We start from the raw sequence: 12,164 nt of genomic DNA, 5'->3' as shown, positions 1-12,164 counted from the left end.
CACTTTTAACATAAAAGCATTTTTGAAACAAAAAAAATCATGTTTTAGTGTCTCCATATTCTGAGAGCCATTGTTTTATATTTTTTGCCCGATTGTTTTATGTAGATACTATTTTAAGGGGCATTGCTTGGTGTTGAACTTTTTGTGATGTAAGGTGACAAAAAATGGTTGTTTTAGCACAGTTTTTATTTTACTTTTTTTCTACAGCATTCAGGTGAGGGGGGGATCATGTGATATTTTTATAGAGCCAGTCGTTACAGATGCGTCAAAACCCAATATGTATTTATTTTTTACTTATTTTTTCTATTTTACGTGTTTTATTTTGGAAAAGGGGCTTTTTTTCTTTACTTGAAACTATTTTTTGTTTTACTTTTTATCATTGTCCCACTCTGGGACTTTAACTTCTGGGGTCTGATCCCCTCTGCAATGTATTACAATACATCCTGTATTGTAATACAATGCCTGTCAGCCTTTACACTGACAGAGAGCCTATGAGACCCAGCCTAAGGGGCTGGATCTCACAGGCTTCCGTAGAAGGCAAGCCCCGATGCCTATGGAAGGCATCGGGCTGCCTTCTCTGCCATCGGGTCCCCATCACTGCAGCACGGGGACCTGATGGAGATGCAGGGGGCACCCTCTGATTTGACTGCAGCAAACAAGGGGTTAGCACGCCGGCATTGGTGTTTTCACTGATGCCGGCGTATGCAGCAGGTGCCCGGCTGTAAGTGACTGCCAGGTCCATGGCGCTGATCGGCTGGGCGCAGCTCCTGCTTCCATCCGATCAGCCCGCCGTACATGCACGGCGCTGGTCTTTAAGTCAAGTCCACCAGTGCCGTGCATGTACGGCGGGGGTCCTTAAGGGATTAAAGTAAAAGTAAACTGCTAATAAGATGTACTTTTTATCCTATTAATACACCCCAAAAATGCCTGTAGTGCAATGTAACTTCACCCCAGTACAGCTAATAAGACATACTTATTTTTCGCTATTAATACACTCCAAAAATGGCTGCAGTACAATCCAACTTCATTGCAGAACGGGTAATAAGACGTACTTATTTTCCCTAATAATACACCCCAAAAATGGCTGTAGTACAATGTAACTTCACTGCAGAGCGGATAATAAGACATACTTTTTTTCCTATTAATATACTCCAAGAAAGGCTGTAGAAAAATGTAACTTCACCATAGAACGGCTAATAAGACGTACTTTTTTCCCCTATTAATACACCCCAAAAATGTCTGTAGTACAATGTAACTTTACCGCAGAACTGCCAATAAGATGTACTTTTTTTCTATCAATACACCCTGTTGTGCATTTTCATACATATACAATATTATCTAATGACATTATAATCAAAATGTATGCTCATCTCATTGCCTTTAAGAATAAAATCAGCCTGAACCAAAGTTCTAATATGTGGCTGAGGAAGCCAAGATAAGTTCATGGCAAGTTCAGTTTATATAAAAATAATTATGAACATAAACAGACATTGTATTTAAAAGTTATTACTAAAGATATGGGACTATCTAGAGGAGTAAACCAACTGCCTAAGACATGTCTGTCTGGAGGGAACAAGGTTACTTGATAAGGACTCATATCCTTGAGGCACACCTGCTGTATGAGGTTCAATTTATATATTCATAATTATATTATATATATCTCTGCATGGTATATTTAGTTTACAACATATGTTAATCAATAATTCATATGTGTTATCTATGTGTAACAATGTATCGATTTATATATATGTTATGCCATGTATTTACCATTTAGAAGGTATTCTACTTGCAGAAGAATCTAGACTCATAATCTAGCAAAGCATTAAATAACTGCTTATATATATATATACAGTGCTTGAAGTGGGCCGGAACGCGGCGGTACTCAGTACCGCCACTTCCAAAAATTGCCCTGGAGAGTACCAGCACCTCTCCGTGCGCCCAGTACGTGGGTTTCCGGTACCGGAGCGCAGGGCCGGCCTTTGGGGTGTGCGGGCTGTGCGGCCGCACAGGGCGCCATAGTAACAGGGGCGCTGGGCGGCCGACAGCTCGCAATGTAATCTGCGGCAGGCGAGGCTGAACTTGTGTTCTCCCTCGGGGCGCCCCCTCCATCTAGCCCTCCCCTGTCTGACCTGATTCGTTCCTCCTCCCCTGTGTCTGACCTGCCTGCTGCCCCCGCCGCTGCCAATAAGAAGAGAGACGGGAGGAGGAGGGGAGGGGCTGTGGCCACTGCGCCACCAATGAAGATAACTGACCTGAATACAAAAACAGGAGGCGGGTGCTGGAATCAAATAGCCGACAGCCAACCTCTGTGACAGGGAGCTGCGATCAGCTGCAGTTGAGTTAACCCTTCAGGTGCGGTACTGGAGGGGTTAATTGTAGCTGATCGCAGCTCCCTGTCACAGAGGTCGGGTGCCGGCTATTTGATTCCAGCACCCGCCTCCTGTTTTTGTATAAGAAACGTTTGTGGCACAGTGCGCCCCCCCCCCCCCCCAACACCCCAGTATAAGAAACGTTGGTAGGCAGTGCGCTTTCCCCCCCAAACACCCCAGTATAAGAAACATTGGTGGCTCAGTGGGAAGTGCCAGTGAGGGTTAAAAAATAATAAAAATTTTTTAACTCACCTCCTCCAGTTGATCGCATAGCTGCCGTTCTCCTGTTTTCTTCAAGACCTGTGGTGACGTCACTGAGCTCATCACATGACCCATTACCATGGTGATGGATCATGTGATGCTAACAGTGATGTCACCACAGGTCCTTTGACAGGTCATGAAGAAAGAACAGAAGACGATCAATTGGAGGAGGTGAGTTAATTATTATTTTTATTTTTTAACCCTCATTGGCACTGCCCACTGCGCCACCAATGATTATTATATTGAGGGGGGGCCCACTGCGCCACCAATGATTATTATATTGAGGGGGGGCCCACTGCGCCACCAATGTTTATTATATTGAGGGGGGGCGCACTGCGCCACCAATGTTTATTATACTGGGGTGATGGGGGGGCGCACTGCGCCACCAATGTTTATTATACTGGGGTGATGGGGGGGCGCACTGCGCCACCAATGTTTATTATACTGGGGTGTTCGGGGGGCGCACTGCGCCACCAATGTTTATTATATTGGGGGGGCGCACTGCGCCAATGTTTATTATATTGGGGGGGCGCACTGCGCCACCAATGTTTATTATACTGGGGTGTTGGGGGGGGCGCACTGCGCCACCAATGTTTATTATACTGGAGTGTTGGGAGGGGCGCACTGCGCCACCAATGTTTATTATACTGGGGTGTTGGGGGGGGCGCACTGCACCACCAATGTTTATTATACTGGGGTGTTGGGGGGGCGCACTGCGCCACCAATGTTTATTATACTGGGGTGTTGGGGGGGCGCACTGCGCCACCAATGTTTATTATACTGGAGTGTTGGGAGGGGCGCACTGCGCCACCAATGTTTATTATATTGGGGGGGCGCACTGCGCACAATGACGGGTTAGGGAAATTTCACAGCAGAGTGCGCATGCGCTGGGAGCCTCGCCGGCGGTTAGGGTAGGGAAAAATTATGGGCCAGTGCACAGGTGCGGTGATCGGATGGATGTTCTCAGCAGGACACCGGCCGACACTGCGCATGCGCTGGGAGCCTCACCAGCGGTTAGGGTAGGGAAAAAGCACTGACCCGTACATAATTTTTCCCTTCCCTAACCGCTGGTGAGGCTCCCGGTGCATGCGCAGTGTCGGCCGGTGTCCAGCTGAGAACATCCATCCGATCACTGCGCCTGCGCACTGGCCCATAGTTTTTCCCTACCCTAACCGCCGGCGAGACTCCTGGCGCATGCGCACTCTGCTGTGAAACTTCCCTAACCTGTCATTGTGCGCCTGCGCGGCGCTGCACACCTCCTCACGTCATGTCCGGTGCGACCGGAAGTGACGAAGGTAGGGAAATCTCACGAAGTAGGGAAGTATAACATTACACCGGCCTTTGGGGTGTGCGGGCTGGTAACTACTTGGTTGGATAGTCAGCCAGCCTATGCCATGATGCCAGCAACAAGCAGTGTTTTTTTGTTTTTTTTGGGGGGGGGGGGGGGGGCGCCACAAGGTTAGCTCGCACAGGGCGCCTGGACACCTAAGGCCGGCCCTGCCGGAGCGCAGCGGAGAGCTGGCAGTATCTCCTCCCTAATGTCGTTGGCTGGGCAGCTAGTGGAGGGGGGCGGGTCGTTGCAGAGTACGGCTCAGGCTGGCGCAGGCAGGGAGTTGACCTCACGTTAGGTGACGTCAACTCCTTCCCGCGCGCCTGTGACTGAGGAGCGATCAGTGCGGCGACCAGTGACTGGTCCTCCTTGGAGTCAGGAGTCGGACGGTGCAGCAAAGAACATCGACTTTGCTTTGGAATCCAACTTCTGAAGAGTACTGGTGAGTGACAGGCACCCCCCCTCCCCCCACACACATTAGTTCCTCTCTGTACCAGTACCCCCCCCCCCCCCCCCTGGCAGGGGGGTACTGGTACAGAGAGGAATTAATGTGTGGGGGGGGGGGGGGGGGGTCTGATGTGCAGGGGGGTACTGGGACAGAGAGGAACGAATGGGCGGTGGTGGGGGGGGGGGGGTACTGGTACATAGAGGAACTAATATATATGTGTCTGATGGGTGGGTCTGATGTGTAGGGGGCCCCTGCACATCAGACCCCCCCATCACACACATATATATTAGTTCCTCTATGTACCAGGACCCCCCCCCCACCACCGCACATTCGTTCCTCTCTGTACCAGTACCTCCCTGCACATCAGACCCCCCCCTCATCACACACATTAATTCCTCTCTGTACCAGTACCCCCCCCCCCCACCACCACCACACATTAGTGCCTCTCTGTACCAGTACCCCCCTGCACATCAGACCCCCCCCCCTCATCACACACATTAGTTCCTCTCTTTACCAGTACCCCCCCCCCCCCCACCACCACCACACATTAGTTCCTCTCTTTACCAGTACCCCCCCCCCCCCACCACCACCACACATTAGTGCCTCTCTGTACCAGTACCCCTCTGCACATCAGACCCCCCATCACACACATATATATTAGTTCCTCTATGTACCAGTACCCCCCCCCCCACCACCGCACATTCGTTCCTCTCTGAACCAGTACCCCCCTGCACATCAGACCCCCCCCTCATCACACACACACACACATTAATTCCTCTCTGTACCAGTACCCCCCTGGCAGGGGGGTACTGGTACAGAGAGGAATTAATGTGTGTGTGTGTGATGAGTGGGGGGGGGGTCTGATGTGCAGGGGGGTACTGGTTCAGAGAGGAACGAATGTGCGGTGGTGGGGGGGGTACTGTACTGGTACATAGAGGAACTAATATATATGTGTGTGATGGGGGGGTCTGATGTGCAGGGGGGGGGAGCACCGGCGCCTAATAGAGTACCGGCACCTCTTTTGGCCCACTTAAAGCACTGTATATATATATATATATATATATATATATATATATACACACACATTGATAGAACATTCTTCGCCAAGCTAAGTGATGTATTCTCACAGGAAAGGCTTGTTTCAAGTCCTTCCCATTTAAGATATGGTCTAGCAAGATCCTAGATCCCTGTTATTTGTCTTAATAGTCTTACCAAAGTCATATATGTGAAAATAGTCCAGGATGGGGCGGAAGGATACAGTTGTCTCTTCTAAGTTATATCCTTGAATGGATTTGCCCATCTTGAAGTCATGTGATGTGTAGTTGGTTAGGGGGGGGGGGGGGGGGGGGAATGTATTTAGCATTCTATAATGATGTCTAGGATTAGACATGCCCATCTTGATATCATGAGGTTTTCTCTGAACAGAAGTAATGTATATAACTTATGTTCATATTTTGATATCCTAACCTAATAATAGCTTGGTTATAATGTGACTAGAGTTGAGCGAACACCTGGATGTTCGGGTTCGAGAAGTTCGGCCGAACTTCCCGGAAATGTTCGGGTTCGGGATCCGAACCCGACCCGAACCCGAACCCCATTGAAGTCAATGGGGACCCGAACTTTTCGGCACTAAAAAGGCTGTTAAACAGCCCAGGAAAGGGCTAGAGGGCTGAAAAGGGCAGCAAAATGTAGTTAAATCCCCTGCAAACAAATGTGGATAAGGAAATGAATAAAAATAAAAATAAAATACATAAAAATTAACCAATATCAATTGGAGAGAGGTCCCATAGCAGAGAATCAGGCTTCATGTCAGCAGAGAATCAGTCTTCATGTCATAGCAGAGAATCAGGCTTCACGTCAGCCAAAACTGGAACAGTCCATTGTCATATATTTAGGCCCCGGCACCCAGACAGAGGAGAGAGGTCCCATAACAGAGATTCAGGCTTCATGTCAGCAGAGAATCAGTCTTCATGTCATAGCAGAGAATTAGGCTTCACGTCAGCCAAAACTGGAACAGTTCATTGTCAGATATCTAGGCCCCGGCACCCAGACAGAGGAGAGAGGTCCCATAATAGAGATTCAGGCTTCATGTCATAGCAGAGAATCAGGCTTCATGTCATAGCAGAGAATCAGGCTTCACGTCAGCCAAAACTGGAACAGTCCATTGTCAGATATTTAGGCCCCGGCACCCAGACAGAGGAGAGAGGTCCCATAATAGAGATTCAGGCTTCATGTCAGCAGAGAATCAGTCTTCATGTCATAGCAGAGAATCAGGCTTCACGTCAGCCAAAACTGGAACAGTCCATTGTCAGATATTTAGGCCCCGGCACCCAGAAAGAGGAGAGAGGTCCCATAGCAGAGATTCAGGCTTTATGTCATAGCAGAGAATCATGCTTCACGTCACCCAACACTGGAACAGGCCACTGTCAGATATTTTTAGGCCCCGGCACCCAGACAGAGGAGAGGTTCATTCCACTTTGGGTTGCCCCGCAATATAATGGTAAAATGAAAATAAAAATAGGATTGAATGAGGAAGTGCCCTGGAGTACAATAATATATGGTTAAGGGGAGGTAGTTAATGTCTAATCTGCACAAGGGATAGACAGGTCCTATGGGATCCATGCCTGGTTCATTTTTATGAACGTCAGCTTGTCCAAATTGGCTGTAGACAGGCGGCTGCGTTTGTCTGTAATGACGCCCCCTGCCGTGCTGAATACACGTTCAGACAAAACGCTGGCCGCCGGGCAGGCCAGCACCTCCAAGGCATAAAAGGCTAGCTCTGGCCACGTGGACAATTTGGAGACCCAGAAGTTGAAAGGGGCCGAACCATCAGTCATTACGTGGAGGGGTGTGCACACGTACTGTTCCATCATGTTAGTGAAATGTTGCCTCCTGCTAACACGTTCGTATCAGGTGGTGGTGCAGTTAGCTGTGGCGTGTTGACAAAACTTTTCCACATCTCTGCCATGCTAACCCTGACCTCAGAGGAGCTGGCCGTGACACAGCTGCGTTGGCGACCTCTTGCTCCTCCTCTGCCTTCGCCTTGGGCTTCCACTTGTTCCCCTGTGACATTTGGGAATGCTCTCAGTAGCGCGTCTACCAACGTGCGCTTGTACTCACGCATCTTCCTATCACGCTCCAGTGCAGGAAGTAAGGTGGGCACATTGTCTTTGTACCGGGGATCCAGCAGGGTGGCAACCCAGTAGTCCGCACATGTTAAAATGTGGGCAACTCTGCTGTCGTTGCGCAGGCACTGCAGCATGTAGTCGCTCATTTGTGCCAGGCTGCCCAGAGGTAAGGACAAGCTGTCCTCTGTGGGAGGCGTATCGTCATCGTCCTGCGTTTCCCCCCAGCCACGCACCAGTGATGGGCCCGAGCTGCGTTGGGTGCCACCCCGCTGTGAACATGCTTCATCCTCATCCTCCTCCACCTCCTCCTCATCCTCGTCCTCCTCGTCCTCCAGTAGTGGGCCCTGGCTGGCCACATTTGTACCTGGCCTCTGCTGTTGCAAAAAACCTCCCTCTGAGTCACTTCTAAGAGACTGGCCTGAAAGTGCTAAAAATGACCCCCCTTCCTCCTCCTCCTCCTCCTCCTCCTGGGCCACCTCCTCTTCCATCATCGCCCTAAGTGTTTTCTCAAGGAGACATAGAAGTGGTATTGTAACGCTGATAACGGCGTCATCGCCACTGGCCATGTTGGTGGAGTACTCGAAACAGCGCAACAGGGCACACAGGTCTCGCATGGAGGCCCAGTCATTGGTGGTGAAGTGGTGCTGTTCCGCAGTGCGACTGACCCGTGCGTGCTGCAGCTGAAACTCCACTATGGCCTGCTGCTGCTCGCACAGTCTGTCCAGCATGTGCAAGGTGGAGTTCCACCTGGTGGGCACGTCGCATAAGAGGCGGTGAGCGGGAAGGCCGAAGTTACGCTGTAGCGCAGACAGGCGAGCAGCGGCAGTATGGGAACGCCGGAAGCGCACACACATATGGCCCGCACTTTATGCAGCAGCTCTGACATGTCGGGGTAGTTGTGAATGAACTTCTGCACCACCAACCGGCTAGTCCCAGAGCTGCAACGAGATTTCGCCCATTATCGCACACCACCAGGCCGGGCTTGAGGCTCACCAGCAGCAACCACTCGTCGGTCTGTTGTTCTATACCCCGCCACAACTCCTGTGTGGTGTGGGGCCTGTCCCCCAAACATATGAGTTTCAGAATGGCCTGCTGACGTTTACCCTGGGCTGTGCTGAAGTTGGTGGTGAAGGTGTGTGGCTGACTGGATGAGCAGGTAGAAGAAAAGGAGGAGGAAGCCGAGTAGGAGGAGGAGGCAACAGGAGGCAAAGAATGTTGCCCTGCGATCCTTGGCGGTGGAAGGACGTGCGCCAAACAGCTCTCCGCCTGGGGCCCAGCCGCCACTACATTTACCCAGTGTGCAGTTAGGGAGATATAGCATCCCTGGCCGTGCTTACTGGTCCACGTATCTGTGGTTAGGTGGACCTTGCCACAGATGGCGTTGCGCAGTGCACACTTGATTTTATCGGATACTTGGTTGTGCAGGGAAGGCACGGCTCTCTTGGAGAAGTAGTGGCGGCTGGGAACAACATACTGTGGGACAGCAAGCGACATGAGCTGTTTGAAGCTGTTTGTGTCCACCAGCCTGAATGACAGCATTTCATAGGCCAGTAGTTTAGAAATGCTGTCATTCAGGGCCAGTGATCGAGGGTGGCTAGGTGGGAATTTACGCTTTCTCTCAAATGTTTGTGAGATGGAGAGCTGAACGCTGCCGTGTGACATGGTTGAGATGCTTGGTGACGGAGGTGGTGGTGTTGGTGGTACATCCCCTGTTTGCTGGGCGGCAGGTGCCAATGTTCCTCCAGAGGCGGAGGAAGAGGCCAAGGCGGCAGCAGCAGAAGAGGTAGCAGGGGGAGCCTGAGTGAGTTCCTGGTTTTTAAGGTGTTTACTCCACTGCAGTTCATGCTTTGCATGCAGGTGCCTGGTCATGCAGGTTGTGCTAAGGTTCAGAACGTTAATGCCTCGCTTCAGGCTCTGATGGCACAGCGTGCAAACCACTCGGGTCTTGTCGTCAGCACATTGTTTGAAGAAGTGCCATGCCAGGGAACTCCTTGAAGCTGCCTTTGGGGTGCTCGGTCCCAGATGGTGGCGGTCAGTAGCAGGCGGAGTCTCTTGGCGGCGGGTGTTCTGCTTTTGCCCACTGCTCCCTCTTTTGCTACGCTGTTGGCTCGGTCTCACCACTGCCTCTTCCTCCGAACTGTGAAAGTCAGTGGCACGACCTTCATTCCATGTGGGGTCTAGGACCTCATCGTCCCCTGCATCGTCTTCCACCCAGTCTTCCTCCCTGACCTTCTGTTCAGTCTGCACACTGCAGAAAGACGCAGCAGTTGGCACACGTGCTGAGGTGGTATTCCCATGTCCTCATCATCAGGAAACATAAGTGGTTGTGCGTCAGTGCATTCTATGTCTTCCACCGCTGGGGAAGGGCTAGGTGGATGCCCTTGGGAAACCCTGCCAGCAGAGTCTTCAAACAGCGTAAGAGACTGCTGCATAACTTGAGGCTCAGATAGTTTCCCTGATATGCATGTGGGTGATGTGACAGACTGATGGGCTTGGTTTTCATGCACCATCTGTGCGCTTTCTGCAGAAGACTGGGTGGGAGATAATGTGAACGTGCTGGATCCACTGTCGGCCACCCAATTGACTAATGCCTGTACCTGCTCAGGCCTTACCATCCTTAGAACGGCATTGGGCCCCACAAAATATCGCTGTAAATTCTGGTGGCTACTGGGACCTGAGGTAGTTGGTTCACTACGACATGTGGCTGTGGCAGAACGGCCACATCCTCTCCCAACACCAGAGGGTCCACTAACACCACCACGACCATGTCCTCGTCCGCGTCCCTTACTAGATGTTTTCCTCATTTTTACTGTTCACCACAATAAGAAAAAAATTATTTGGCCCAATGTATTGAATTCAAATTCAGGCCTTTTTTTTACAGACACCTAACACTATCTGGCTATCTATTTAGGTACTGTATTACACTAATACAGGCACAGCAGTAACGACAGATTTAGCTGAATATAAATTGTAGGCCTATTATTTAGGCGCTGGATGACAGGCATACGTTTACGGACAGAATTAGACTTGGAAATGCACGGTAGCGTGTGAAGTTTTTGAGAATGACCCTATCCGCTCCTTCAATCTAATATACCCTTTTATGGAAAGATTTAAAGTTGGCCTGATACAGCAGAAACCACTGATTTAGGGAATTGCTAAGTTGGGAATTGTATTTCAACCCAGAACAAAAACTGTGCTTTGGAGGACACTAAATGAATTGACCAGCCTCAGCAATAAACACAGATTTAGCTGAATATAAATTTTAGGCCTATTATTTAGGCGCTGGGTGACAGGTATACGTTTACGGACAGAATTAAACTTGGAAATGCACGGTAGCATGTGAAGTTATTGAGGATGACACTATCCGCACCTTAAATCTAATATACCCTTTTATGGATCGATTTAAACTTGGCCTGATACAGCAGAAACCACTGATTTAGGGAATTGCTAACTTGGGAATTGTATTTCAACCCAGAACAAAAATATATCATTTGCCAGACAGCAGACAGTATTACAATTGGCTAGCCACAGCTGAAACATCAGATTTAGGGTACTGCTATTTTGGCAATTGTATATTTCACCCCTCAATAAAATAGCAAGCACAGCCAAGCCCCTGATGTAGGATATAGCAAAAAAATAACCACACTATTGATGGTTAAATGGACTTGGTGGCAGCTTGTGCTGGCGCACCACAAGACACAAAATGGCCGCCGATCACCCAAGAAAAAAGTGACATAAAAACGCTCTGGGCACCCTAAAAACAGTGAGCAATTAAATAGCAGCAGTTCAATGATCCACAGCTGTAGATCGATCACTGAATTAAGTGTTTTTGCTGAGTTAATCACTGCCTAATCTCGCCCTAACAGCAGCTGCAACCTCTCCCTACACTGATCAGAGCAGAGTGACGTGCGGCGCTACGTGACTCCAGCTTAAATAGAGGCTGGGTCACATGCTGCACTGGCCAATCACAGCCATGCCAATAGTAGGCATGGCTGTGATGGCCTCTTGGGGCAAGTAGTATGACGCTTGTTGATTGGCTGCTTTGCAGCCTTTCAAAAAGCGCCAAGAAAGCGACGAACACCGAACCCGGACTTTTACGAAAATGTTCGGGTTCAGGTCCGTGTCACGGACACCCCAAAATTATACTATACAGTTCGGGTTCGCTCATCCCTAAATGTGACAAGTTATTTCCACTCACATGTATTGTTAAGCTTGTAATGCTTTATATTAACGCTATATATATTCATTTGCATGCATCATTGTGTTTATTTACTTAAATATGTTTATAACCTTGTAACCAATAAATCTGCATATTTTTATAATACCTGTGTATTATTGTATAATGCAGAACTACATTTTATCATTAACGTTATCTCACGTCAAAAAGAACTTATTTATCTGAAGAAATAGTCAGACTCAGATGTGAATTGTATCAATTAGGTTGTCTACAATTCACCAGGTCATGATTTTAAGAATTTATGACAAATTTTATAAATTTAATTTTTTTATGGTTAATTATTTTTATGACCATAATTAATAATTCAATTAAGAATTATTAATTATGGTCATAAAAATAATTAACCATAAAAAAATTAAATTTATAAAATTTGTCATAAGTTCTTAAAATC

This window comes from Bufo bufo, chromosome 4, assembly GCF_905171765.1.
Source record: "Bufo bufo chromosome 4, aBufBuf1.1, whole genome shotgun sequence".
NCBI lineage: Eukaryota > Metazoa > Chordata > Amphibia > Anura > Bufonidae > Bufo > Bufo bufo.
The sequence above is the reverse complement of the archived record's forward strand: the minus strand, read 5'-3'. Positions refer to the sequence as shown.